The sequence below is a fragment of the Aedes albopictus genome, chromosome 3 (genome assembly GCF_035046485.1).
Source record: "Aedes albopictus strain Foshan chromosome 3, AalbF5, whole genome shotgun sequence".
Classification (NCBI taxonomy): domain Eukaryota; kingdom Metazoa; phylum Arthropoda; class Insecta; order Diptera; family Culicidae; genus Aedes; species Aedes albopictus.
In genome coordinates, this window is record NC_085138.1 from 151,977,701 (window position 1) to 152,005,669 (window position 27,969).

General features: G+C 40.0%; 1 protein-coding gene across 10 annotated transcripts in view; it reads left to right on the forward strand.

Annotated features, from left to right (window-relative positions):
• Positions 1–2,562: 2,562 nt before the first annotated feature.
• Positions 2,563–27,969, forward strand: part of LOC109431900 (tropomyosin-2) — a 164,621-nt gene continuing 139,214 nt past the window's right edge. For 3 of the 10 annotated variants that reach the window (XM_062842711.1, XM_062842703.1, XM_062842710.1), the window contains exon 1: positions 2,563–2,719. The gene's annotated coding sequence lies outside the window, so the exon portion shown is untranslated. Of the gene's footprint in view, positions 2,783–27,969 lie in introns of all 10 variants that reach the window. The other 7 variants (XM_062842707.1, XM_062842701.1, XM_062842709.1 and 4 more) reach the window with 6 other exon arrangements.

Here is a 27,969-nt window from a genome sequence, read left to right on the forward strand (position 1 = left end):
GCGCAAACAACATTTAGGATATTTTTGGAGTATATAAGCAATGGCTCATCGTTTGGAAATGTTTGGAATCGGTGATATAAGGATGGGAACTACTCATATTTGTATGCGGGGAAACTTGAATATAACCAATAATTTGAGATCAAATTCGCCAAAAATGGTTTTCTTAGGAGTAGATCATGTGTATTCGATCATTTATTTAGTTATTGTCACGTAAAAAAATCATAATAAAAAAATAAAAAATGAATTTCTACCTTGAAATATACCATTGCTTAATTGACCCCACAACACCCTAAAATTCCAACATTTTAATAACTTTTTGTATGTAACGTTACTCAATGGGAGTGGGGCGATGGTATCCTAGCGAAATAATCATTAAAATCATAAAGCTGCTAGTACACAGGGTCAAATATTTGTCCGAAAAGAAACCAATGCTCAAACATCTTGTTTGACTCGATCAAATTTTCATTAGTGTCAAACTGATGTTGTTTCTTGAGTTCTTTCCTTGTCAAATATTTGACCCTGTGTACTACTGGCCTAACAAGTGCCGTAAAATAACAGAAATTCACAAATTGTAGGGGGAACTGGGGTAAAACGGGCTCTATAACTTGCTTCAGAGAAGTTGCCCGTACATGAACCATCTACCAACCAATTCTTGAGAAAACTTGCTTTCGAATAAGCCATTGATGGTTGGTTACATATGGTCTTGTATTAAGAAAGTTATTAATTTTTTCCACCTTTGGGCTTGATTTTGCCCAATGTGCATTGTCTCAGTCATCAACTAATTGGGTTCTTTAGGGGTATCCGGATTAGGGGGCGGATTCTCCGCCCAAAAATTATTCGAAATCCAAAATTTCATAATTTTTGGAGTCCGGGAACTATTTTTAAAATGCAAATAAAGTTTGTATGGGGAAATTTTTTGGTTCGGGTCGAACATTCTATCGTTTGAACTGTCATTCTATCCACGAAAATTAAAATTGTTTTGTTAATTTAACCATCAAAACAAAGGTATTGGAATCCAATAAAATCACGTTATGCACAGAAAAATGAGCTCTTTCGATTAGGCTATAGAAAATAGCAATATTTTATTCACTAAACAACCCAATTGCCGAGAAGGACAACTTTTCTAAACTGGATGACTGAACACCTGAAAACTTCAACTTGTCGAAAAGTTGTTAGGGCACAAATCAAATCGAATCGAAATAACTTGGCGAAAAGTTGTTAGAACAAATCGAACCCACAACAACCTCATTGTGAAATAAACGTATAACAACCCAGATCACGCGAGGTCCAACCGTATTCCATTTATCTGTTTTCAGAGAATATTACATTGGCATGAATGTTTTCTCCATTTAGAAGGAACTGGAGAGATGGATCTGACAGGTGGTCCAAAATATGTCCACATCTGATTATGTTGAACATATTTTGGCCATAACTCAAACCACCATTTTAGTAAATATTATCGCTCCAACGAGGTTAAGAACAGCTTATATTGAGTTCTTACATGGCCCTAACTACATTCACATGAAATAAATATTTATTTGTAAAATTTAATACCTCTTCGAAGCTGACTGCAAATTTGTCACCTTCTTTGTTTTTGGTGCTTTTCCGTGCGTTTCATTGGAAGTGAAAACATTTTCGTGTTCATTGAATACTTTTCGTGTTTCAATAAAAATTTACCAAGATTTAGTAGAGATTATGTGACAAATATCATAAAACTCCCTAGGTGGGCCAAAATACCTGCCCGGTCCAAAATACCTCCACTACCCTAACACTTCTTAAAAAATACTATTCTGAAATTTTGCGTAATTCTGGAGATATTCACGTCAAAAGGACTGTCCTATGAATAGGACGGTGGGCCGATGTGGGTTAATGAATTTGAACCACGTTGCATTTCGAACCGTATTCCAATATCTGAATGAAAGTTTCACTCCTTTCTAAATTGTCCGCGTATTAGGATTCCTTCTGCAACCATTTCAATTAATTCGTGTGCAAATTAGAATGTATTTTCAAGTCAGTTAGTCTTCGACAAGCAACTGTTACAAATTCACAAAATTTGCATGCTGGAAACATGCATTGATGTCATTTTTGGCACACGAATTTATGCTCGGCAGACCAACCGATCGCCCACTCAACGCGCGTGACGTCATCCCAATGCTACTTTTATGATCCACAAATCAATGCTTCGCCGCGCCGGTCGTATGTTCTTTATTTACACAGTACTGCACCGCCGCCGTCGTCGTCGCCGTGCCACATCCACTCCCTTCAGTCAACCGTACGTCCGGATCGGGTGGTGGTGCGCACCACCCGACCCGATCGTGCAATTCACGATGATCGAATCACGATCACCCACCACGCGAGTGGTGGTGGTGGGAATTTTCATCGGCTCGGGAAAATCTGTGCTCGGCAGTGGTGGGGGCTAGCGCCAGCCGGCGCAGCCGGACCCGTTCTATGGCGGTGGGGTTCGGTTCGGGTTCGGACGCCCGAGCCGGTTCCGTATCCGTACGAGGCGTCGGTCGTTCGGTGGGTCGGCCGGTTGAGTAGATGTGTGCTGCTCGCGCGGGTTTCGTTGTGCAACATCAGGATACGTACGCATCGCGACCGGGTGGGTGTGTTGGTGCCGGCGGTTCGCGACTCGCGCGAAACCGTGTGCCACTATCAAAAAACGGCAGGCGAACGTTTCTCAGTTCGCCTTTAAACTGTTTAACTCGCGGATTCAAGTGTAAGTAAATCTCGTCTCGCTGCTCGAGAGGATTTTCTGCTGCCCGTTGGAAGTGCCTAGAGAGTGCGTGCTTTTTTTTTCCTAGGGTTCTGGGTTCTGAAGGGAATCTCGATCTTTGACGTACGGGAATTGATTGTTGATCGATTATTTGGGGGGGTTTTGATTGGGATTTTTTTCGGGGGTTAGAAGTGACTGGGTTTATGATTCATTTGTGTTGAAGTGTGAACGTGATGTAGGCAGATGAAAACAGTGAAGAGTTCTGTGGAAAAGTGGCAAAGGAAAAACAGGGACACGAGTGTGACGAATAGCGCGTGTTATCAGTGAAGAGTGTTGTGTGTGACCAGCGGAGGACCGATCAGCTGCTGATCGTGCGCAACAGGACTTCACGAGAGGACACCGGAAGGATTGGTATCATTTGGCAAAACACTAACACTAGTTCGTAACCGGGCGCAGGAGACCACCACGCGAGGGGTGATGCATTTCGGTGCATCGGGGTGAATGAATTATGCTGATTTCAAACGTTGAATCTCTTAGTCATCGGGCTGCTGTTGGCATGCAACGAGAAAACACCTCTAGATCTACGGAAACATTGGGCTGCACTTAGGCGGGAGTATTTTTAAACCTACAAGCTCCGTCTCGATCCGTGTTCATCGGCTACGGTTATTCTGTGCAGTGTGTGTCAGAATTTATGGGACTATTTTTAAATATTTCTCTCATGCTTCACACGCCACACAGATCTTTCGGTTGGTTCGTGCTCGGAATGTTCAATCCGGTGTCTGGTCAGATGTAGGTTTTTTTTCATCGAGGAGCCGCCAAATGCTCCGTAACGAAACTTGAAAGTTATTTTTAGCTGCTCTGGCTTCAATCTTCATTACGTGTGTTTAATCCATTCCCGGTGGCTTGGTCGTGTCGGGTGTGTTGTGATGGATTATGAAATTGAACACGCTCTGTTTGTGTTGTCTCAGGATGCCGCCCCACTAGCACCCTACCCCCCATCCATGCCATTCCCGGTTCAGGGACATGGTACCACTGCAACCGGACAACTCTTGCATCATTAACCACCCAACCCAACCCATTCCAAGTAGCCAGCATATGATCCCGTCGCCGGACGGAGTTTCCGACCCCTAACATGACTTGCTCGACCGATCGTCGGTGGTCAACTGGCGCAGAATTTCGATACCTGTTGTTGACAGTTGGTCGTCGCCGCCGTTAACTCATCCATGTGGGGTACGCTATTTTTAAGAATCCCACGTCTCCTCTTCGGTCGGTGTGAAACGTCTTCGTTTAAGGAAATTGCCCCACTGCGTTTGCGCTGGGAAAATTTTCATCCTACCCACACACACCGTGTGGTGCGCTCGCCGTCTAGTATGTGAGAATGCCCACCGTGCGCGCAGCCAGCGTCAATCTGTGCAGCAGGCGCCCGCGCCCGCCCTCGTCCGTCTGCACCACCCGTTGGTGTGGTGTTCTGCTGATGGGGTTTTTCGTGTGTGAGCAATTGCCATTTACTTTGGGTCCCGAATGAGTTGCTGTGTGCAGCTCTCGTTGCTTGTTACCCTTCGGGAGTGGAATGTTGCTTACAATTTATGATCTTGATATTTCGGTGTTTTTGGGTTTTCTTTTTATCAGATGATGGAGATGTTATAAATTTAGAACTCGACTGGCTTTGATTAAATGGAGGCGGTGTGGTGACTCAACTCATTGCCTGAATTGTAATTCTTATAAAAGTTTAAATCGATCAACGTTTTTTTAAATGGTATCCTTTTTATCATAATCAGCTTAGACTTAAAAAAAACCTGTCAGCCAGGGCACAAGAGATGGTATACCACCACCCAATTCACCTCTTTCTATCCAAATTAACCGAACCTGTTGGGTCAGCCTTGTACCAATCATACCCAATCATCGTCGAGCCAAATTCGACAGTGCTCACCTATCCTTTCCCTCGCGCACATAATTAGAAGCCCAAAAAGCATCAGCGACAAAAAAGCAGTTTTGGAATGTTGTCGCACCAAACATGACATCCTTCCTGTCCCGTGCCACACGCGGATGACCTCCTGCCTGCCTATGCTTGCCCAGCTCCAAGCCACAAATTGAATTAATCAAGATCAAGGCTCGGTCGGGTCATTTTCGGCGACCCGGTACTCCCTTATTAGGGGACGCTTCGCGTCGCGAGCATGGAGAAGCCTTCGAAGTCACTTAAGCGCCAAGTGCCATGCCATGGCGATCGAGCCGCCGCCAGCCAGTCAGGCTCCGTCCGCACTGGGCTGAGTTAGCTGAGGTCTCCGACAGGGTTGAGTTTGGCTGGTTGGTAGCACTACTGACTGCCCGTCTGCTGCTGCTGATAGTTCAGGCTCGAACATTATTGTTCGATTAGGCGATATTGGGCACTTTGAGATTTGATATAAAGTATTTTCAAGAGGATTAGGGTCGGGTTTAGAATTGGAAGCATGCCTCTTCTGAAAATGGTTACGTGGTTAAGAGCCCTCAATATATGCTTTTGTAATGTATTGTATTGGTATGTCATACATACCAATTCCTTGTAAAATTTCACCAGCTGCATAGATAGAATAGTTAGACACTTCGTCACTACAGGAAATGGCTCAGTACAATGCAATTTTATTTGGCGACATGACTCCAAACTATTCCAGGACTGTTTGTGTAGAGTTGCAGCCCAGGATCCGAAAAATCACCCTCAAGTACCTGAAGACCGCTCTGCATCAGGTCTAAAAGATGCCCTGGTGTACCATAAGTAGGTAAACCGCCTCAATAGTGTAACTGTTATAAGATTCCATGAGAGTGGTGAAAAGACTCCCCCTTGGGGGCATCCACAAACACTCAATTTCCTAATCGCTACCTGACGCAGTGTCGAGAAGAGATTTCGGTTGTTGAACTCAAAAGCTCTCTAGATATCTAAGAAAAACACAGGACAGACTGCTTTTAAATACATCATCTAGCAAAACTGCAAACAAGTAGTTTTTTTTTTTAATATGTTTGCAATAACCAAAGCCTGTCTGAAACAATATAGGCTATATCCCATCTGCCCCAGGAGGTTTGAAAGGAGCAAAGCTATTTAGTGCCCACTCAATCGATTCTCTAGTTACAATACTCCGAGCCGAAGCCAGAGAATCATAACTACAAGAAAATACATCAGGTTCATCCGATGATTTAATAACCACATATCCGGGGAAGTGTGTACTAAATTAGCATTTCGGAGCTTCCACATCAGAGAAAGTGAAATCGCCATTTGGCAAACGAAGTTCGTTTACTCGAAAAATCTTAGATTTCGCCAGGATTGTGTTTAACCGACAGATTTCACTGGAATCATCTGTACAAAGGTTTTCCAGTCGGATCGTTCAGCAGACCGGAGCGCTTTCTGTAGACCTTCTGAGCCGACCTGCAAGCCTCCGATCCTTGCCGAATATCGTCTGTTCCAACTCGTTCTTCGTCGTTTCCTGAGCCTTGTCAGATCAGAGTTTCACCAAGGGGTTCCTCTTCGTAGTCTTCACAGTCCATGGAGGGCAAGCTTCTTCAAAAGCTTCCATGACGAAGGTCGTTGTATTATCAACGGCATCATCTAAATCACTTGGGAGTGTAAAGAGATCCTAGTTGGTTGACCGGGGATTCCTGAAACGAAAAGTTTGCAAAGTAACATTCACATGTTCAAAGCAGATGTAGCGTTAGTCAGATAAAGATTCTTCATTTGACACATTCCTATTGTTCAACTGGTGAAAAGCTATTTAGTGCCCATTCAATTGGTTCTTTGAAGTTACGATACTCCGAGCGGAAGCCAGAGAATCAATACTACAAGAAAATACATCAGGTTCATCCGTAGATTGCATCACTTCCGGGAAAGAATGTGCTTAATAAGCATTGCAGAACTTCCTCATCAGAGAAAGTGAAATCCCCATTTGGCAAATGAAGTTTGTTCACTCGGAAATCCTTTGATTTCACAAGAACACTGTTCGAACGCATTCAAACTGGAAACGTTTGTACAAAGGTTTTACCAGTCGGATCACTGAGCAGACCAGAAAGCTTTCTTGAAGCCCATGCAAACGACGTCTGTTTCAGCTCTGGGAGAGCTAAAGAAGCACCTAAAGAAGAAAACTTCTTGGTAATCCGTAGAGAAATATCAGATCTAAACTGCTGAGAATTCCTGACAAAAACGCTGATATTTTCTTGACTTTCAACAGAAATTCCACGACAAAGATTTATTTCAGGAGTTCTGTCTAAAATTTTTGCCTCCGAATCAGGGACACCGTTCAGTAAGGTGCTCCTATTTTCATCCTACTCAAAGCAAAGAATTGAAACGTTTTTTGTTTTGCTTCTTATGTTTGTGATATTGTACTTCCCGTACGATGACAAAGAGAACAAAAAACAATCAGTGCCAAATTCACCTTTTCTTTCCAATAGATTGAATTTGAGAGCGTTAGTCTAACGTCTTTTGGTAGGAGTTTCTCCGCAAACGTAGCAAAATTCGCTCACTCTCTCGAACGCCACTGCAACGGTAAGTGAGAGCAAAGTGTGCCAAGAATGAATGCAACCCAATCGACTCGCACATGATGCGGAACTCGGAATGATACTTGAGAGAGAACAAATAAGAGAGTATAAGCAAAAATGCGTTCATTCAATGAAATGAACGCTTTATACCGAACGCACTCCAGACGATTGATAAACAAATCGACAATGATTTTTCATAAGGGCCTAACTGACTTGACCAAAACAAACAAAATCATTATTATTTTTGTTTCTATAGCAACATGTAGTCGTCTTCTTCGCATTTCAACCAAAAAATCTTTGGAAAACTCAATACACATTCTGTGATAACACAAAGAGAGGATCGATGAAGAGAATTCGAAAATGTCAGTTAGGCCCGAAAGAAAAATCATTGTCGAAATGTTCATTATTGTTTCGCCCATCGTTCCTTGCTTCACTCAGCACCAGTGTTGGGAACATTCACTGGCAAAGAATTATACTCGCTTGCTACTATCTTAGTTGACAGCAGACTATCGAAACACGGTGTAGGTGTGCGTGAGAATCTTCCTTTATTCGGCAAAATTGAGATAAAACTACAATGTAAATATCCTTCGTAGACCCTTTTTGATAGCGTGCTTCTGAACTGGGATAGTAGCAAGTGAATACAACTGTTGCAAGAGAGTATTCCGAACACTGCTCGGCATTTGGCGAATAAGCAGAACAAGTAGTGACAATGGGTTGTTAATAGTCATCGAAGCTGAAGTAGAATCACTGACGACATCCGATAATAAGAAGTTTGCGTGTTTTGTTCAAACACCGTCAATCAGTTTGCTAGCTGCGACGAAAAAGTTTTACCGTTTCTCTTTATTGAAATTTTCGTAGGGGCAGACGAACGAATAATCAGCTTCACCAGAATGGTTGATCAGAAGATTTGCAAAAAAGAAACACGCTTTCGGAATCGAACCAAAACCTTCGAATAGGCGCCGCACCACACGCATACCAACAAATACAATTCAACGGCTCTACATGGCCGAGGCTAAACCGTCAACGAAAAGCTAGACTGGTTCGCCTTTAGTCGGCAGTCGAATGGTTCGCCTTTCGTTGGCAGTCGGATGCTATGTTCGGGTTTCGTTTTTGCAAAAGGAGATAAATGAGAATGACGAAAATTAGGTATAGCTCCCTGTTTTATTTTCGGTTCAATCCCTTCGTAGTTTTTTTGTCGGTCGCTGGTGGTAATGCAAGTGACGGAGTTTTATTTGCTGACGAACTTTTCAAGTTATTCGTCGCTGGTGGGTGACGAAAGATTACCTATTCTGCTTCTGATTATTCTCTCTTAAAGTTTAGGTTAATATTTCGTCATGAATTCGATCAGAAATTTTCTCAACGCTCTGCTAGAAAATCTTCAAGGATTGTTGTTGAAAAAAAAATCATCAGAATTTCATCTTAGCCAACTTTTACTTTATGTCGAAAGATTTCTTGGTAGGTCACCAAAAACTTCCCAATTGAGTAAAAATTTTGTATTGTACAATTCCACTAACTACTCCTCCAGCGATTACAACAAGGCTTTTGCTAGAAAATCTCTGTGGAGCTTTCGCAGAAAAAAACCAGGGGTTGCGCTAGGAATTTTACTAGAAATTTCTCAAATATTGCTACAAATACAACTGCTTCTTGAAATGTCTTCAAAAATTCTGTAATGAAATCCAACTGTATAGATGATCGTGAATCTAAAAATTCTTTCAAAACGACATAGGGTGACAATGGGTATTATCGGCAGGTTTGTTCTCTGCGTCATGGGGTGTTTTTGTCAGCCAAATTGCCTGAAACTTGGGCATATAATTCAGCTTAATTGGGAAGGATTTGAGACCAACTCTGAGTTCAATAGGTTTCAAAAAACCCCTGAGACGAAGAGAACAAAACGGCCGAGAATAGGTAATCTCCCCTAATTGTCTTTTTGTAACACAAAAAATCTTAAAAGAAAATGCTGAAGAAAAAAGGTCTCCACAACTTTGTGTACACACTAAGATCAGCTCGGTATTTTTCCCATCTTTTTTACTGAATTCCCAACAGCAGATTCAACTCGGTACGCTCGGTTATTTTTTTGCGGATATTTTGTTAATGAGTTACCGAGCTCAGCTAATAAATTGTCAAAAGTTACTGATGCACGGTAAATATCGTTACTGGTGAACGGTAAATACGATTACCGAGTGTACCGAGATAAATCTGCTGTTAAAAATTGAGTAAAAAGATGGAAAAAATACTGAACTCGGTGAAAAAAAATACTGAGTTGGAACATCTGAATCTTAGTGTGTACCTCCGGCCAACACGAAATCGTATATGATCCATCCATTTTATCGCATGTAAAGTGTACATATATCGTCTCCACTTTAGCAACCTATTCAACAGCATACACGATCATGAGTTGGCTGGGCCGGGTATAGTTTGCAATAGTCTGTAGATCGTTATATATGTTACAGAATTCGAAAATTTTATGTTTGAAAGCTGGCAGAGCATTTGCTTACTAATATGGCGATGGAAATTCTTGTAATTCGCGGAAGAGTTTCATGAAGAAGTTCTTGCAGCGGTTTCCGCTAGCATAGTTGGTGGCTTATTGAATTATTTTGGCAGAATGCCATGAGCTTCTTAAATTTATATGTGATGTTTTAGTTATTATTAAAAAAACTGAATTCTTACCGATAACTTAAGGCAAGTTTAGTTTGGAATACCTGTCAGAATTTCAAGTCATCTCATTTCAAATCAAGAAAAGAAAAACTATGCTAGATAGGTGAAAATTGAGTTTGCGCCAAAAAATATTCGCAAAGTTTTCAGAGAATTCTAGGATTATGCCTCTTCAGATTCCTCCTTTTCAGAGATTTAGTAATAGTTATAGTTATAAAATGCCTTGCATTCAGGCCTGCTAAATATCAGTCCCAGTGCCTGTTTTTCAGCTGAAAATGAATGACGGCGGCAGTCGTTTTCAGATCCTCGATGTGAGAACTGACAGAGTCCGATAGCTCCATTCGTGAGCGACCCAACAAGGTCAATTCCCAATCATCCACACACTACTCATGCTGACAGGCCATTCGTCTCTAGCGGTGGCTTGTGAGAGTGAGTGCCCTATAAGCTACCACGGGTGAAAACACTCAACTACAGAAAATTGAATGGAAATTTAGCCCTGCCAGCTCTCGCTTTCAGCACCCTGCGTGCGAGTGTGAGTACCCATTTTAAATCCGCTCCCGTGTTTCTGATCGGAAAACAACAATGACAGGAAAACCAAAACGCTATCATAAAGGCCTGTCGAAAAATTGCAGCGCTGCTTGCATTACATGAATTTGCATATTGTGTTACGAGCAGTGTTGAAAATTTCATTTCGTCATTTTGATTGAATTTAGATATGACGAAATGAATTTTTCAGCACTGGTTACGAGCACTATACTCGGAAAGTTTATAAAATTCCTCGATGAAAACGGGAATCGAACCTATCGTTTCTGGATTGGCGATCCAAATCCTTATATGCTAGGCTAACTTGAGTTTCTAAATTCACTCCATATAGATTATTGACTGATTTCCCCGAATTTGACTGGAAAATCGTTATTATTTCTCAAAAAATAACAGAAATTTTGCCAAAATATCCTTTGCCGATTTCGAAGACAAGCTGCCCAAATTCTTTCGAGAATGCCGCTAGATGTTTTCCATACTTTTGTTATCCAGTTTTCTCAGCATTTATTTGATAAATTTCAAACACAACTTTCTGGACAATAGCGGAGAAAGTTGTAATATTCCTAATCTGCACTCCAAACCAGGGCGTGACATAATTTCGATCCTAAAGTTTTTTCTTTTCCTGCGTTTGCAAGGGAATCATACAAACACAAGTTTGATTCGCTTTACCTTTCTTTTACAGAACATTTATCTCGTGTGTTTCAAGCATGGGAAACACTCACTCAATTGTTGCTTTCCCATCTCTCACATCTATTCTCAATCAGAAGCGGGTTCGCATCCTCCTTGCCCAACGAGTTGCACTTGTTTTACGTGTTTTGCGTGCCGAACGAAGGCTGGTTGGTTTGCTACCGAATCTGAGTGCCGAAGATGTCCGAAGCTATAATGAACAACTGCTTACGATATATTGTGTTTACGATATAATTGTTTACGATAAATTGTCTGTAGCGTGTAAAATATTCAGAATTCAGAACATGAAATGTGTGGAAGAACACTTACGTGCTCCACAGCATCAGAGAAAGAAATTGAACATTTTGTTTATATTCAGAAAGCATGGGCTTCTAATCTAATTCCCGTCTATCTACGCACCGGCCAATAATGATCGAGCTTATTCTTCTAATTTATAAATTAGCTTTCGTATCAAAAAAAAATGTGCAAGAACTTCAATTATCTTTAAATAATAAGATACAATAATGGCAGTCTCTTGAATTCTGTTTCCTTCTAGCCCACGTCTATTTCGGACACAACATGAATTCAATTCCCGGCACACCTTCTACGTGACACTATGGTACATAGGATGGTCAAAAATTATGATATGACTGTAGGTGTTTATTCGAAAAGTTGGTCAAATTCTTCGCAATACAAATCTAATCATGTGTTCAAAGTACGATTGAGCAGAAATTTTTAAATTGCGATGGATGTAGCTTTAGAATAACGACCAAAATATTCAAATTAAAGTTTTTGCTCATCAGATCTTAAAACGGCATCACAGTGCAACGAAGGAATCTTTCTCTGTGGTTGTAAAATACGATGTTTCGCATGCAAAAAATCTACGCATACATTTGCTTACATCCTCTCTAGACGTAGACAACTGTAACCAAACATTCCACCGATGGTAAAAAGCGATTCATTTGATTAATTGAACAGCTTTTGCTGCATTCTGCAGCAGTGAAATCCAACTTTGAAGTGCCACAGAGCTTTTGTGGGGTATGACTTGAAGGTTGGTTCAGCAAGTGAAGCTGACGAAGTAAAAATGGAACGGTGTTTAAGAACAATTCGGCTAGCTGCTGCTTTAGTGCGGTTGCCTACGTCGTACGCAAAACTAGAAAAAAGGTCAACTCGTAAGTGGAGTGAAATTCAAACGTGAAATTTCGCATAATTATTCGACTTTCAGTGCTATAAGGGCTTGTTATTGATAGTTTACATCTTTTTGCTTCCATCTGATGAGCAATTTGCAAAGATAACTTGGAATGTATGTAATTATTGGCTATTTTCCGTCTGATATGACGGAAATAAGCGAATATGACGAATTAGATTTCCATCCTACTTGAAATTAATAATTTCTAGGTAAGATTGATAAGTTTTGTAGAAAAATCTTACGGCACAGACAAACAGACGTAACACTTGCGAAATTTCCATCGACCACGCTTTTAACGATCATTTTAAATTTTCATAGTTGTGGCTTTCACAACCAGAGGCGCGCGCATCGTTTTTCTATGCGTTTGACGTTTAACACTAGCGCCTTCTGTTGACGATATTGCACAACACAGTGATTCATGCAACTTTTCCACCAGGTGATGGTAGTGTGAACTGGGCTGGGCGATGGATTTCCATGAAAATCGTTCAAGGTGTTACGTCTGTTTGTCTGTGCTTACGGCGTTAACCAATTGAAAAGGTCTGGAAATAGAAGCTCGAGTTGCATTTACACTTTATAAACTGTAGGTTGATTTTCATCAGATTCAATTTTGTGTGGCAAAATATAATAGCCCGGATCCTTGAGCTGCCCGAATCACCGAAGAGTGCGTAAAATATCCGGAGCAATAATGACGCACATGCCAGATGTCAGTCGTCGCTCGTTGGTCGAATACTTCGGCGGTTCACCGCGTACATTTTCGAGGACCTGTTTCAGGCAAAGTTCCATACACGTCCTTGAAGCGGCTGCCGCGTCCGATCGTCGCCGTCGCCTTCAGCAGTCGTCGGGAAATGGACCGTGTGGCGACAAATTGATGCGAATAAAGATAAGCATCGTGTGCGCGGCTTCATGGGACGGCGTGCTTACGGGAAACGGGAAGATATGGGCAAAGAGCTCGGGAGGATCATCGGGGGTTGATAATGGATGGTTTTCGACGAAACGAGGCATTTAGTTCAGCGCTTCGAAAGGTCGTGGCGCACTTACGCGCGTCAGCTCGTTCACCGATTATGACATTCAGCGGTGACGGTGGTACTCCTCGCGGAGACCAGCAGAAGTGAAGGTGAGGAATGTCGTCCGGCGAATAGCGAGGATAGTTGATAATTGAAAATTAAAAGAAGTGTAAAAAAAGTTCAACGTCTGATCACTTTGGACCTTGTAAAAATGGCACGATGGATGAATTTAGAAATACGGTTGCTGGTACCAGGGAATAACGTTAGCATCGTAGGAATTACCAGTACTCGCAGTCAAATACATAGTGCATATGATAATAGAAAGTTAAACTCACTCCATTGGACGAACAGCACTCAGCAAGGGGTGAGTTCGTTCCATTTTTCGGTTCGTGTATTCCAGTTTGAATCGTGTGAGCTCGTTCCATATTATTTTCATCTTACAATTACAAGTTCACTTCATTAACATGCTCACATTTGCGCATTCGGAACCGTTTATCCGAGCTGACCTATCCCACCAATTTGCCCATAAAGGGTAATTTATCCCAGCTCGAGCAAATTGACTTAACATTTCACACGTCGCATGAAACAACAGTGACAAACCCGTGTGGTGGTGCAAACAAAAACAACAAAAAACCAAACAATTTGCAAGAAGTGTCGCGTTGCCGCCACACGGTTCGCGGTCAGTCTCGCCTATGGGTCTGCTTCGGTCAGCCCAAATCGAAAAACAAAACAATATTGTAGTGTCGCGCACTCGCTCGAATTAAACCGGACCGTCGGACCTCATTTGCATTCAATGGGTGTCGGTTCGGTTGATTTCAATTCTCGAAACGGTTCTTTTGGAGAGGAAAAAAGAACCCCTTCATGTGGTGGACCCAAGCCGGCGGCACGACGATCCAAATAAGGAATGCTTTTTACGCGGAACGCTTCTCTGAAGCCATGCAGTGCAGTCGTCAGTGGGGAACAAACATACATACATCATCCTCTTCTTCGAAATTGATGGAAGCGCGAAATGTAAAGCTGAAGCTGCTCGGCTGCTGGAGGTCATCCGTTCGATCGATGCAGGCAGGCTTCGTCGTCCGACGGGACCGGATTGAGTCGTGACAATGTGATAAATCCGTTTGTTATTGTTGTTTTTGCGTCTGCGGCTTATGGGCGCAAGTTGGCGCGCGAGACAGCCAGCAGTGCCGTGCCGATTTACATGACTAATATGGGTCATGCGATGGACGGCGGCGTGCGGATCTTGAATGTTGTTACTTGACTTACTGAAAGCACTTGAGTGTTTTGCTGTGTAATGATACGGCGGAGAGACCTAGTAATCGCTGATGCCCTGCGTAGACTGTGAAGTTATTTAAGTCGCTTTTCCTGTTGAGAAGCTGACACTGAGTGGACAAGGACGTGCTGATTACGGCAACTTTGGAAGGAAAGACCCTAGTTTCTTTTGTTGGTTGTTATGTAATCGGATCCCACTGCTTACGCACGTTTGCTTTTGATGTACTGGTTTAGAAACATTTTTTGAGTAACGTACAGATAGTTTTTGTTGTTTGTTATCCACAATAAGTCAATAACTCGCTATCAAGCACTTACTTACTTACCGGTCGAACTAAACTGAGTGTCCTCTGCTATATGTAGGAATCGTCTCTATTCGACTCGGTCTATGGCTGTGCATATCCAGTTCCGCACTCTGTGTAGGGTCCGCAAATCGTCCACTTGGTCCACTTGGTCGACCCACCTACCTGGCTGTGCACCACGTCTTCTTGTACCGGTCGGATGACACTCGAGAACCATTTCAGTCGGGTTACTATCCGACATCCCGATGACGAGACCCGCCCACCATAGCCTTCCAAATTTTCGCGGTGTAGACAATGCAATGGTTGGTTCTCTCAGCAGCTGATGCAGCTCGTGGTTCGCCTTCTTTAAGTCCCGTCTTCCATCTACACTCCGCTGTAGATGGTATGCAACACCTGCCGTTCAAAAACTCCAATAGCGTGTTGGTCCTCTGCACGTAGTGTCCATGTTTCATGCCCATAGACCGGTCTAATCAGCGTTCTATAGATAGTTAACTTCGTGTGACGGCGAACTTTATTCGGTCGTAGAGTTCTGCGGAGTCCAAAGTATGCTCGATTTCGTGCCACAATGCGTCCCTGAGTTTCTCTGCTGGTGTCGTTGTCGGCGGTCACCAGTGAGCCCAAGTACACGAATTCTTCAACCGCCTCATCGCCGTTGATAGAAATTCGGGCGGTATTTCCTCGCTAGAACCCTTTGTACTTTGTCTTCGACACATTAATGACTAATCCGATTCGCCTGCCTTCACTCTTTAGTCGGATGTACGTTTCCGCCATCGTCTCGAATTTACGAGCAATAATATCAATATCAACAGCGAAACCAAGCAGCTGATCGGACTTCGTGAAAATCGTTCCACTCGTGTTTATCCCCGCTCTCCTTATTACACCTTCTAACGCAATGTTTAACAGCAAGCACGAAAGACCATCATCTTGCCGTAACCCTCTACGAGATTCGAAGGCGCTCGAGAGTGTCCCTGATACTCAAACTACGAACATCACTCGATCCATAGCTGCCTTGATCAATCGTATCAATTCATGCATAATCTGCCATAGTTGTTCTCGATCGATTGTATCATACACCGATTTAAGATTAATGAACAAGTGATGTGTGGGCACGTTGTATTCGCGGCATTTCTGCAACACCTGGCGGATGACGAACATCTGGTCCGTTGTAGCGCGTTCACCCATGCATTCAGCCTGATAGTGCCCCACGAACTATCTTGCAGTCAGTCTCAGTTGTATGATCGCGCGGTAGTTCCCACAATTCCAGTAGTCGCCTTTTTCGTAGATTTGACACACGATACCTTCCTGTTATTGCTCCGGTAATACTTCCTCCTCCCAAATCATGGTAATGACCCAGTGTAGTGCTCTCACCAGTGCTTCTTCCACTGTGCTTTAGAAGCTTGCTTAGTAGTTGATCTGCTTCAGCGGCTACACACACTAGTGGGGTTGAGTCCCGTGGTCATCGATGGAGACTTCAACGTCTGGGCGGTTGAGAGAGGTAGCCGCTCCACTAACGCGGGAGCCTTACTTGAAGCTGTGGCTAGACTAATACAGGGTACCTCGTTGATATGACCTTTTGAAGTTCGGGTTTAACTCCTAGCTCGGACTGGAAGGTCGACGATGGATACACGCACATCGACCATCTGGCAATTCGATAAGTCGGCATTTGTTGAGCGATTGCTTATGCAGGGTATCACCGATGATCTGTTTCCTATTCTATCGACAGATTTCCAGTTAAACTGCAGTTAGTCTAATGCTTGCGGCTTGGAATCGTCTGCGATGATGGGTAACTAGATTTCCGATCATATTGAATGATTTCTATTGCTTTTCTAGGTGTTTGAAGGTTTTCAGTAGGCTACCTTACCGGGGCCGCGCTGCCTACATTGCGTTGAAGGGGCTGCATTCTTAGGTATAGCTGACGCAATACAGCATTTCATACTCAGCCGCTGGATGCCAGAACAGACGCTGTTTGAGCCGCACCTCCTTGGTGAACAGACGCTCGGGACGTACCTTCTCAATCTAGCTGAAGTCAGAAGGACAACAATGCCCTGGTTGTACTACCAGCTAAGCACACAACTCTTAGCTGGCGGTCTTTGTCATCGTTTGACCTGTGGCAGCATGAGGTAGGAACTTGTGAGGAACAGAGCTATGTTGGACGCTCTCCTTATCGACTCACCGTTTTGCATCGTATTGTATATTCAATATAATACCGGTATTTTTTTTAGAAATTCTTCGAGAGATTCCACCATAGATTCCTTTAAAATATTTTCCACTAATACCTTTAAAAGCTTTTCTATGTTTTTTTTGGAAATTCCGCATTCAACAGGAACCTCCATGAACATCACCAAGATTTTTTCTAGAAAACTTAAGATGCTTAAGAAATTCTTCCATAGATTATTTCAAAAAATTTAATTAAATAAATTCTTCTAAATATTTCTTTAAAACTTTCTCTAGAGACTCCTCCATATATTTTCCCAAGAGTTTCTACAGAGAACCTTCTATGAATGCCTTCTAAAATTGATCCATTGAGAAGATAGTCCATACAATGCGTCACGCAAAAGTTGTTGATTTTCAACCCCCCCGTCACCCGCTACGACAAACTTTTTGTATTGGACCTCCTAAATTTGTACACGGGTTGAAACACTTTGCTGATCTTCCCTCCCAGGTTCAAAGCGTGACGTAATTTATAGACGTCAAAATTATCTCCAGGTATTTCTTCATAAAGTAATCCAAGGGTTTATTCAGGAATACCTCCATCAGTTCGTTTAAAAATTCATTCAGAGATTCTTGAATATTTTTTTCCAAGGCTCCAAATAGATATTCCTACAGAAATTCTTGCAGAAATTTATACAAAGATGACTCCGGGTACTCCTCCATGTATTTTCTCTAAAATTCTTCCAGAATTTATTCTAAAGATGCCTTTAGAAATTTCCCTAGAAATCTTCACTAGAAACTATTTCAGAAATTCCTTTGGACATTTCTCATGTGATTTCTCTGTTATACTTTACAGAAGTTTAAGTGTTTCTCTAGACACTCTTCCAGGATTTTCTTTAAAAACCTTCACGACTTCCTCCGGGTATTCTTTTAGAAAATTCATGAATTTATAAGAAATTCTTCCAGGAATATATCCAAATATTTCTAAAAAAAAACTCCTCAAGGAATTCCACCAAGGGTTTCTCAAGCAGTTTTTCCAGGAATTACTCAAGGAATTTCTTCAACAACACCTTCCAGGGTTTCGTCGGAAATTATCCTGGATTTATTTCAGAAATTTCTACAAAAAAATAGTCAGAACATTAGTTCAAAAATTCCTATAACGATTCTTTATTAAGAAGTTCCCCCACAATTTTTTTATGTATTCCTTCAGAAATATTTCCAGACTTCTTCAGTAGTTTAAGGATTTTGCCACGAATGTCAGCAAGGGATTTTATCAGAAATTCTTCCATGGATTTTGTTCAGAAATTCATCAACAACTTTATCAAAAATTCTTAAGCCATTTTTCGGAAATTCTTCCAAGGGCTGAACAAATTACTTGAAAGTTTCTTTTTGATGATGATGATTATGATGATGGATCTCTTCAGTCGAGTCAAGTACAAGACACTGAAGACGACCTTACAGTTGAGGTCGAAATACGTATCTGTCAAAGGATGCAAATTCTTAGTGGAATTCAAAGGAACAGTACTTAACGCGATTTTCTTTTTTTATTTTCTTTTTGATATTTTTCTTGTGGTTCTCGCAGACATATCTCCTAGGATTGCTTCAGAGATTCCTCCTAGAATTCCTTCACAGATATTTCATAATTACTTCGTGAAATTACCCAAAACTTCTGGATATTTTCTCCAGAATTCCCTGAAGGAATGAACTTTCTAATGAAATGCCTGGAGATACCTCTGGAGATTCTACGTTTTTTTTTTTAATTCCTGAAGAGATTCCTTAACAAAATTTACTAAAACAATTTCTGAAGTAATCTGCAAGGGGAGTTTCTGCAAGAATTTCTTTGGAATATCTGGAGGAATTCTTTGTATATTATGAGCAAATAAATCTGAAGTAATCCTTGGAGGAGTTTTTGGAGGAATCTCTGGAGATAGCTCTGGAGAAATTCGTAGAAGAATTTTATTAGAAACTTTTGGAGGAATTCAAGAAAAAATCCATGGAGGAGTTTCTGAAAAAAAAAAAATCTTGAAGAGATTCCTAACGAAGGAATTTCTGAAGTAAACCTTGGAAAAATTTCAGGAGGAATCCTTGAAATAATTTCTGAAGCAATCCGAGCAGAAAATGGTATTGGAAGTTTTTTTCATTTATCCTCTAATACTTTTCTGAAGGGATTCCTGGAATGTACTGCCGGAGATTCTTCTGGTGGAGTTCTTAATTGTCTGAAGGTGTAAGTAAACAACGATCCCTGAAACATGTTCTTAAAAAAATCATTAGAATTGAACTTTTCGAAAGAATCTCCAAAAGAATGCTCTGCAGAATGATCTACATCAACTCCATGAAGAATTTCTTGAGGTTTTCTCGAAGGAACGCCAGGAACTGATTCCGCAAATGATTTCTTAAAGAACCCTAGAAGTGACTGACGGGTCTCCAGAAAAGTTTCTGAAAAAAACCCTGAAGAAAGGTCTCGATGAATCCCAAGAGAAGTTTATGGTACAATCCCTGGAGGAATATTTGAGGAACCTCTCAAAACTTCCTTGCAGAGACTCTTGAGAACTTTCTAGAGGAATTTCTGAAGTCTGAGAGAATCTCCGCAGGAATTCCAGAAAAAAACCTCTTGAGAAGCTCCATCAAAAATTTCAGAAGCCTGATCTTAATTTCTGAAGCGATCGCTGGAGGAGGAACCTCTGAAGAATTTGCTGCATGAATCTTTTGAAGAATTTCTGAAAAAATAATTGGAGTTATCTTTGATATAATTTCTGAAAGCTTCGCTAGAGGACCTCCTACCTCTTTTTTTTTCTTAAATGAATAGCTGGGTGAACACTATGGTGGAATATCTTGGAGAATTTCTGGAGAAATTTCTAGAGGAGTTCCTGAAAAACATAACAAATCCAAAGGAATTCCTGGAGGTATCTTTGGAGGAGTTCTTGCTGAAATCATAAAAAGGGTATATGCAATAATTCCAGAATTCTGAGCAATTATTTGGGGAAATTTCAGTTGGAATCTCTGAGCAACTATTGTTTATCAAACAATCATGAATATTGAGCTGCTGGACGATAGCAGCATCATGATTCCAGCACGTTTGATTCCTGGCATCTTGAATAACTGAACCACATTTAACCGACTGAATTAGAAAGCATTCATTAATTTAGTTCGCAAGCAGAACACTTAGCAGAAGTGGAATTTGTTGGACTGTGGAACGCAACTGATAATGTGTGGCTTTGATTTATTAAAACGTCATAATTGAGTGAGTGTTTCCCATGCTTGAGGTACTCAAGCCTGTGCAAATAAATATTACCATTAAAACTTTTCATCATATGCCCGAAAGCGCTTGGCCTTTCAATTCAAATTCAGTTTTTATTGTAGTAAAATATGAGGAAACGAGTAAGGAACTGACGTCACAAGTCACTTGCAATCGTAATACATACATCTACAGAAAAGTGGACTTCCAGCTACAAAACGGCACTGCCTCGCTGTCATGATTGATCATTCTTTGAACTAACAGATCCAGTGACATTTCTAATCAGACTGCGTCAAGCATCGAAGCGCACTTCAAAAAAACGCAAATTCCATGCAAATTGAGCAAAATAACATAGGGTAAAAATTTACTTCGTGATATACGCTAATGCCCGTCACATCAGATGTCAAATATTCAATCATTACAGATATTTTGACTTACCTTTACCAATGTCTCATTAGTTGGAAGCAAAAAGATTATTCTATCGATAACCAGCCTCTTTAGAACTGGAAATTGAATAATTACACTAAATTTCACTCCACTTGCGAGTTGACAATTTCTATCGTTTTGTGTACGACGAAGGCAACCGCACTAAAGCAGCAGCTAGCCAAATTGTTCTTCATCACCGTTCAATTTTCACTTTACTTTTTAAGCCATCGTTCAATTCAACATCCCACAGAAGCTCTGTGGCACTTCAATGTTGGATTTCACGGCAGCAGAATGCAGCAAAAGCTGTCCAATTCTTCAGATAAATCACGTTTTTTCCTCGTCGGTAAAATGTCAACAACAAGTTGTCTTCGCCTAGCGATAATGTAAGCAAATGTATGCGTGGATTTTCAGCATGCGAAACATCGTATTACACAACCACAGAAAAAGATTTCTTCGTCGCATTGCACTGTGATGTTGTATTATGATCTGGTGGGCAAACCTTAATAGGTTTAATATATGTTTTTTAGTTACTCTAAAACTACATCCATCTCAATCTAAAACTGTATGCTCAATCGTACGTTGAATAAACACATGCAGTCAAATCATAATTTTTGGCCACCCTGAGTACCATAGTGTCAGGTAGAACGTATGCCGGTAATTGAATTCAGATTGTGCCCAAAATAGACGTGGACTAGATGGAAACAGAATTTGAGGCACAAATACTCAATCTTATATGTTTTTTTTTCTACATGATATGGAAGCTAACTTACAAATTAGTAATTGATACCAAATTGGCCATGAGGTATTAGGCTAGGTGCAAGAATAAACTCGATCATTATTCGTCGGTGCTTAGTAAGACGGGAATTAGATAAAAACCCTAGGAACTAAGCGGAACTGACTAGCTCTAATGATTGATTATTCTTGGCACCGACAGATCTAACGACATTTCTAACCAGACAAGCGTCGACAAGCATCGAAGCGCACTTCAAAATAACGCAAATTCCATGCAAATTGCGCCAAATAACATAACTCAACTGTGAAGTTTGCACAGTGACAGTCTTGTCTTGAAATCCTGAGCTTCAAAGGCCACGTCCACCGATCGCATCGATCGGTCGTTTGTGTCTCGAAATAAAGAATCAAAACAAAAACCGGTAGCCACCAAACCGCACAATAACAAACCTGGTCGGCCGTGTTCCTTCAAAGTCAGTGTCAAGACTTCGACTAAGCATGGGATCCCCTGCAACCACGGCATAGACAAACGGACTCAATACTTCAATGTCGAATTCAAAGCAGTTATGACACAACATGCGAGTTTTGTACTGAGCTCTATGAATAAGAGATGATCATAATTTTGTCCAAGATTTGTATCTGCTTGTCTGCCCCGATTGTGTACGCTGAACGTGCATCTGTGTACACATATACGCTTATTGTGACACAGGACACCATTATCGTGGTTGGCAGATCTAAGTCAGCAGCACCATGTTACCAATAAGTGGTAAACGCCAGTCCGTTTGACATTATGCCATTTCGGGGTACCTAGCCTTTCGAAGGAAATGAGACCACTGTCAACCGCTTCTCACGGGTCTCACCTACCCTTCCAGCATCATCAGGGTACCAGCAATATGGAAGAGAACAATATGGCTCGCACATATGGATATGGCGCAGAATGTAGATTATAAATTCAAACTGGTTGACCCGCGCGAGCGAAGCGCGTTTTGAATGAGTGACAGTTCACCGCCGTTGCACGTCGCGTCGCTCACGTAAGCCCATAGGTATATGGGAGATTTATTAGTTATTGCCCGTATAAGTACCGGTTTTGGAATGTTTTCAGGTGAACTTGCATCTGCCTTATAGGGAGATATCGAGGTGCACTTGTGGCCGCGGCGCGGCGTGGTGCACCCAGTTCTCACCGATATTCAGCAGACGTCAGGATTCACAGTCACAGTGCAGTGCAAGGTGGCGCTCGTGATTTGGATTACCTATGCCGCGCCGTAGCAATGCAATCAATAATGGTGTGACTTATGAATGTTGATTTGATGGCGCCTCCGGTGGCTCAGAGCTTGGTGATTGAGTTTCCGCTGTGCGTGAGGTGAAACGTGACAATAGGGTCCGAAAGTTCCCTACTAAGATTCTTGGGTTGAAACCACAAACGATGGTACAAGAATACGTACATATTAACTCGTTTTTCGATACTTTTATTGATTGTAATTGAAAAAATATACATATATTTTTAACTTTTTTGACCTTGAGTTTCACCCCTAGATTTAAATTTTTGATTTGAGTATTTTTTTCTTACCGTGTACATCAGAGAGGATCATTTTGGAATCCCCAGTTTGAAAAATGTCGAATTACATCACGTCAAGATTGGCTTTTATGTCAAATTAGTATTGTTTATCATTTTAAGGGGTGGTACGGTCAAAATTTGGTCAAATAATTTTTTTCATAACTTTGGACTGCGTACACCAAGAATAGCTAAACCAGTAATGGTGCATTATTTGTAGCTGATGCCATAAAATTTTCACCAAATCGGTTTAGTTTTTGCGGAGATATTGTTGAATCCTGAGATCTGTAATTTTAAAATTTTGTACAAAGAGGCTTCAAAAATAAGAACACATTTATACTGTTTTATTTATAGAGCCAGAAATACTGAACCGAATTCAATGATTTTTTTTTCTGTATGTAAAGAATGCATGTCTAAATGTCCAAAAATTTCATTCAATTTGATTTTGCCGTTTTAAAGTTATATTTGTTTAAGTGGCACCCTGTCAGTTTTTTTTTCAAATTCAAACTGCCACAACTTTGGAAGTATTCATACATAATGGCTCAAAATTTTATTTAGATTAAATTTGTATAATAGTATTATACTGTAAAATTTTCATATGAATCGGAGCAGTATTAGTAGTTTTATAACCAAAAGTTTGCTCTACTGATCTTAAATTGTCAAAGATTTACTATGGAGCTCCTTTGTACAAAATTCTGAAAAGGCAGGTCGTTGGTTTCATCTATATAACAACCAATACTTAATGGATTTTGATGAAATTTTTATGGCATAAGCTACACATAATGTACCATTACTGGTCCAAAAATCAGCTGTTTTAGTGTACGCAGTCTGACGTTATGAAAAAAAAAATGTATGACCAAATTTTGACCGTACCACCCTTTACTTAATTCTTCCCAATCTCCCAAGAAAACAAAAACTCCACTACATTGAATGTTCACTCTATTGGCTGATATTACCGTAATGGGACGAAGTTAGTTTTAATACAAAAAAGCATCCCGTTTGTCTACAAGCATTTCTACAGTCTACATAGTCTACATAGCAAAAAATCTAACAAGTATTTTTTTTCACCCCGTAATAAATCAACGATGAATGAATTTTCCTCCAGTGTCTGCTAGTCTTTCTTAGTATTTTGCGATACTATGATGAGTTTAGAGTTGCATGCCCTTTGTTACATATTTGCATAAATGTCCCGAAAAAAATCAAAAAGTTCAGAAAATAATTCAGGGATTCCTTTGAAAATATCTTCCAGGATATATTTACCTTAAAATTCCTTTACGGATTGCTTCCGAAAGTCCTTCAGGGATCCCTTCTGAAATTCCTCAAGGGATTCCTTCGGAAATTCAGAGATTCGTGACAAGCACTTGCCGAAAGATCTTTCTGTACGAATAGTGTAGGTCTATACCACTATCTGCTCGCCTCTTGTTGCAATTCTGCGGTGTTGAATAAACGTGAATGAACCCAGAATTTTCAACTTTATTACGACGATCTCCAAAAAAACTTCCTAAATCAAATCATCATTTTAAAGATTATTTCAAAAAGATTTCCCATGTGTTCTTCCAGAAGTGTCATAATGATTTTTTACGTAATCTGACATTAACTGCATTATAAATTCGACTATGATTTTTCACAAATCATTTCAGAAATTGTTTGAGAAATTCACCCAGGGTTTACTTTTGAAATTCCTCTAGGCATTCTTTTGGAGAATTTATTGGAGATTCCCTTAGAAAATCTACCAAAAATTTCTTCAAAATTCTTCAAAAAATTTCTTCAAAATTCTTTCAAAAAACTGTCTAAAAATCGTTAGGAAATTTGTCAATAAATCCTCCATGGATTCATTCAGAAATTGTCTTCCGGGTTTGTTTACAAATTCCACAATTGATTAATCGGTTTACTTCTGAACCTCCATTTTTTTTTTACAAAAAAAGAAAATCCATTAGTAGAAATTCCTCCAGGGATTGTTTTAAAAAATCGTTTAGTGAATCCTTCAGAAATTTCTCCAGGGATTCCTTTAATAAAACTTTTAGCGATGCCTTCAGAAACTATTCCAGAGTTTTTTTTTCAGAAAGTGTTCCAACAGTTTCTTCAAACATTTTTGCTTGGGTTAAGCCTGGAACACATAGCGTCCGTTCCGTCGAGGTTTGCGTTTTTTTTGACAGTTTTCCCATGGGAAATGTGTCAAACTACTGTCACGCACACGCAAACGTATGCATTGTGTGGGGCACTTTACATTGGAAATTCTCTCAAGGATTTTACCAGATATTCCCACAGCAACTTCAATAAAATTTCTCTAGAAATTCCACTAGGGATTCCTTCAGAAGTTTTACAAAAAGTAGTGTTAGAAAGTTGTGTATCAGTTTCTTCAGAAATTCTTCCAGGGATTTCTTTAGAAAATCTTTAAAAAATTTACCCTTTTTTTCGAGAATTTTTGATTTTTTTTTCCGAAAAATTCTTTTAAACGATCTTCCAAGAATTTATTCCAAAACTTTCTCAAGAGTTTGCTTCAGAAATTGCTCCATGAATTTTTTTTTTTTGAAAATCTGAATTTCTGTCTAAAAATATTCCTGGGATTTCTGTAGAAATTTCTTTAGGAACTCTTTAAAAAATGTGAAATCCATTCGGGAATTTTCTGCAAGAATTCCTATAGAAACTGCCGTAGAGGTTTTCTTTCGAGGGATTTCTTTTTTAGATAATCTCCCATGGCTTATATTATAAATTCGACTAATTATTTCTTCAGAAATTTCTCCAGATGTTTCTCTAGAGATTTCTCTACATTTTTTTTTCAAGAATTACTTTGAAAAACTTTCACTGATTTTTTTAGGTTTTTCTTCCATGGACTCCTGCTGAAATTCATCCTAGGATTCATTCAAAAACTCTTCCACAAGTTTCCGAATAAAATTCTTGAAGAATTTTTTTTTTCAGGGACTCCTATGGAAACACCTCGTTGATTTACTTCAAAAAATCATCGAGGAAATCCTAAAGAAATCCAGTCAGAAATTCTTTCACAAAATCTTCTAAGGATTTCCTTAGACTTCAGAATGTCCTCCAGAAATTTCTCTAAGAACTCTTTAACCAAGTCTTGTACGGATAGCTTCCATAAATGTTGCATGGATTCCTTCAGAAAATACTTCAAGAACTTCTTTCAAAACTCTTGCATAGATTGTTACAGAAATTCATCTACGAATTTCATTCCTTTAGACTTTTTTTTCTAAAGATTCGTCTAGAAAATCTTCTATTCAAAAATACTCCATGGATTTTTTTAGAAAATGGTTCACGGATACATTAAGAATCAAAATTTTCTCAAATGCTTTCTAAAGTATTTTCTCCAAGGACTGTTTTAAAAATTCTACACGAGAATATTAAGAAAGTTCCCAACATTTCTTCACATTCCTTTAGATATTCCTTCAAAACATTTCTCTTTCAGAGATTGCTCCAAAGATTTTTTATGAATGTCTTAGAACATCTTCTTAAGATTCCTTCTGAAAATTTTCTACAATTTTTTCAGAGATTCTTAAAAAAAATATCATGGAAAGGCGAGAAGACCTTCTAATATAGAGATTTCGTCAAAAATTCCAACGGGTGTTCCTCCAAGCGTACCTCTAAGAATTTCTCTATGGATTCATTGAAAAATTCTTAAGAATTTTTATTAGGGGATTTTCCAGGATTTTTTCCAAAAATATTTCAAAATGTTTTGTTAGGTATTCCACCAGGGATTTCCAGGTATTTTTCAGGTTTTCCTTCTGGAATTTCTGGATTATCTAAAGATTTTTAAAATATTTCTGTTCTTTTTTCAGAAATTCTCCCAGTAATTCATTTGAAATCTAATTCATTTTTTTTAAATTGTTTCTGAAATTTCTTCTGTGATATTTTCGGAAATATCTTAAAAGACTTCTACAATATTTCTGGAATTACTTCAGGAATTTCAATAGGGATTTCTTCGAAAGATGTTCTATGGCTTCTTTCAGAAGTTGTTCTAGCAGTTCCTTTAGAGATTCCTCCAGGAATTCATCAATGGGAATATAGCAGAGAAGGGGTACCTGATTTTTTTGCACGGGTCGGGTTTTTGCTATAACTCACTCAATTTTGAATCGATTCTCAAAAACAAATTGTGCACATGTAGGCAAGATTAGTACTCTCCGTGTACAAAAAATCAGGTCAATTGGTTTAAAATTGAATGAGTTACACAAAAAAACGACCTGTGCATAAAAATAAATAAATAAAATATACGGGTGCATTGATATGAAGTGCTCCGTGTGTCAAAAGGGTGAAAACCTCTGCATTATCAGTCTGCAAGTATTAAACTGATTGGATATTTAAAAAAAGGGGTCGTTTTTTTCTATAAGTCAGTCAATTTTGAACCAATTGACTTAATTTTTTTGTACAGGGATAGTACTAATCGTGTCTACATATACACCAACACCTGTATTTAGGTAATGAGTCGGGACTGCCTAAATAGAATTTTTACCTAAATGGATTCATTACCTCAATGGATTCAGTCTATTACCTAAATGGAGTACAAGGTTGACAAGAAGTTCAAGAAGGGAGAGTGACTAGGAGATTTAAAGAGGGTCATGCAGAGTTTCAGAGGACTTTCAAGGGAGTCTCAGGAAAGGAGGGGCTTTAGGGGCATTTCCGGGGGTTTTGGAGGGTCTCAGGTCAGACTTGTCATTCAAATAACTAGATGGGCACGAAACACGAAAAACCCTGCAAAATTCCGCCAGACTGAAATTTTTATCACATGTTGGGCCACTGTTGGACCAACATCGAACAACTGTTGGGTTTGCCGGCCAAAAGTAAAACAGGTCAATGATAGGTTGATGTCGGGTTTGACGTCATCAATGATGGTGAACACAATCAAATTCCATTTAGGTAACGTTACCTAAATGGAGGGACTCAATCAGATTTTACCTAAATGGATCCTACCTAAATGGAGGTTTGAGTGTATACAAAATTTCATGAAAATCGGTTCAAAATTGACTGAGATATAGCAAAAACTAGACCCGTGCAAAAAAAGAACCGGGTGTACATAAAACCGAGGGTCCACTGA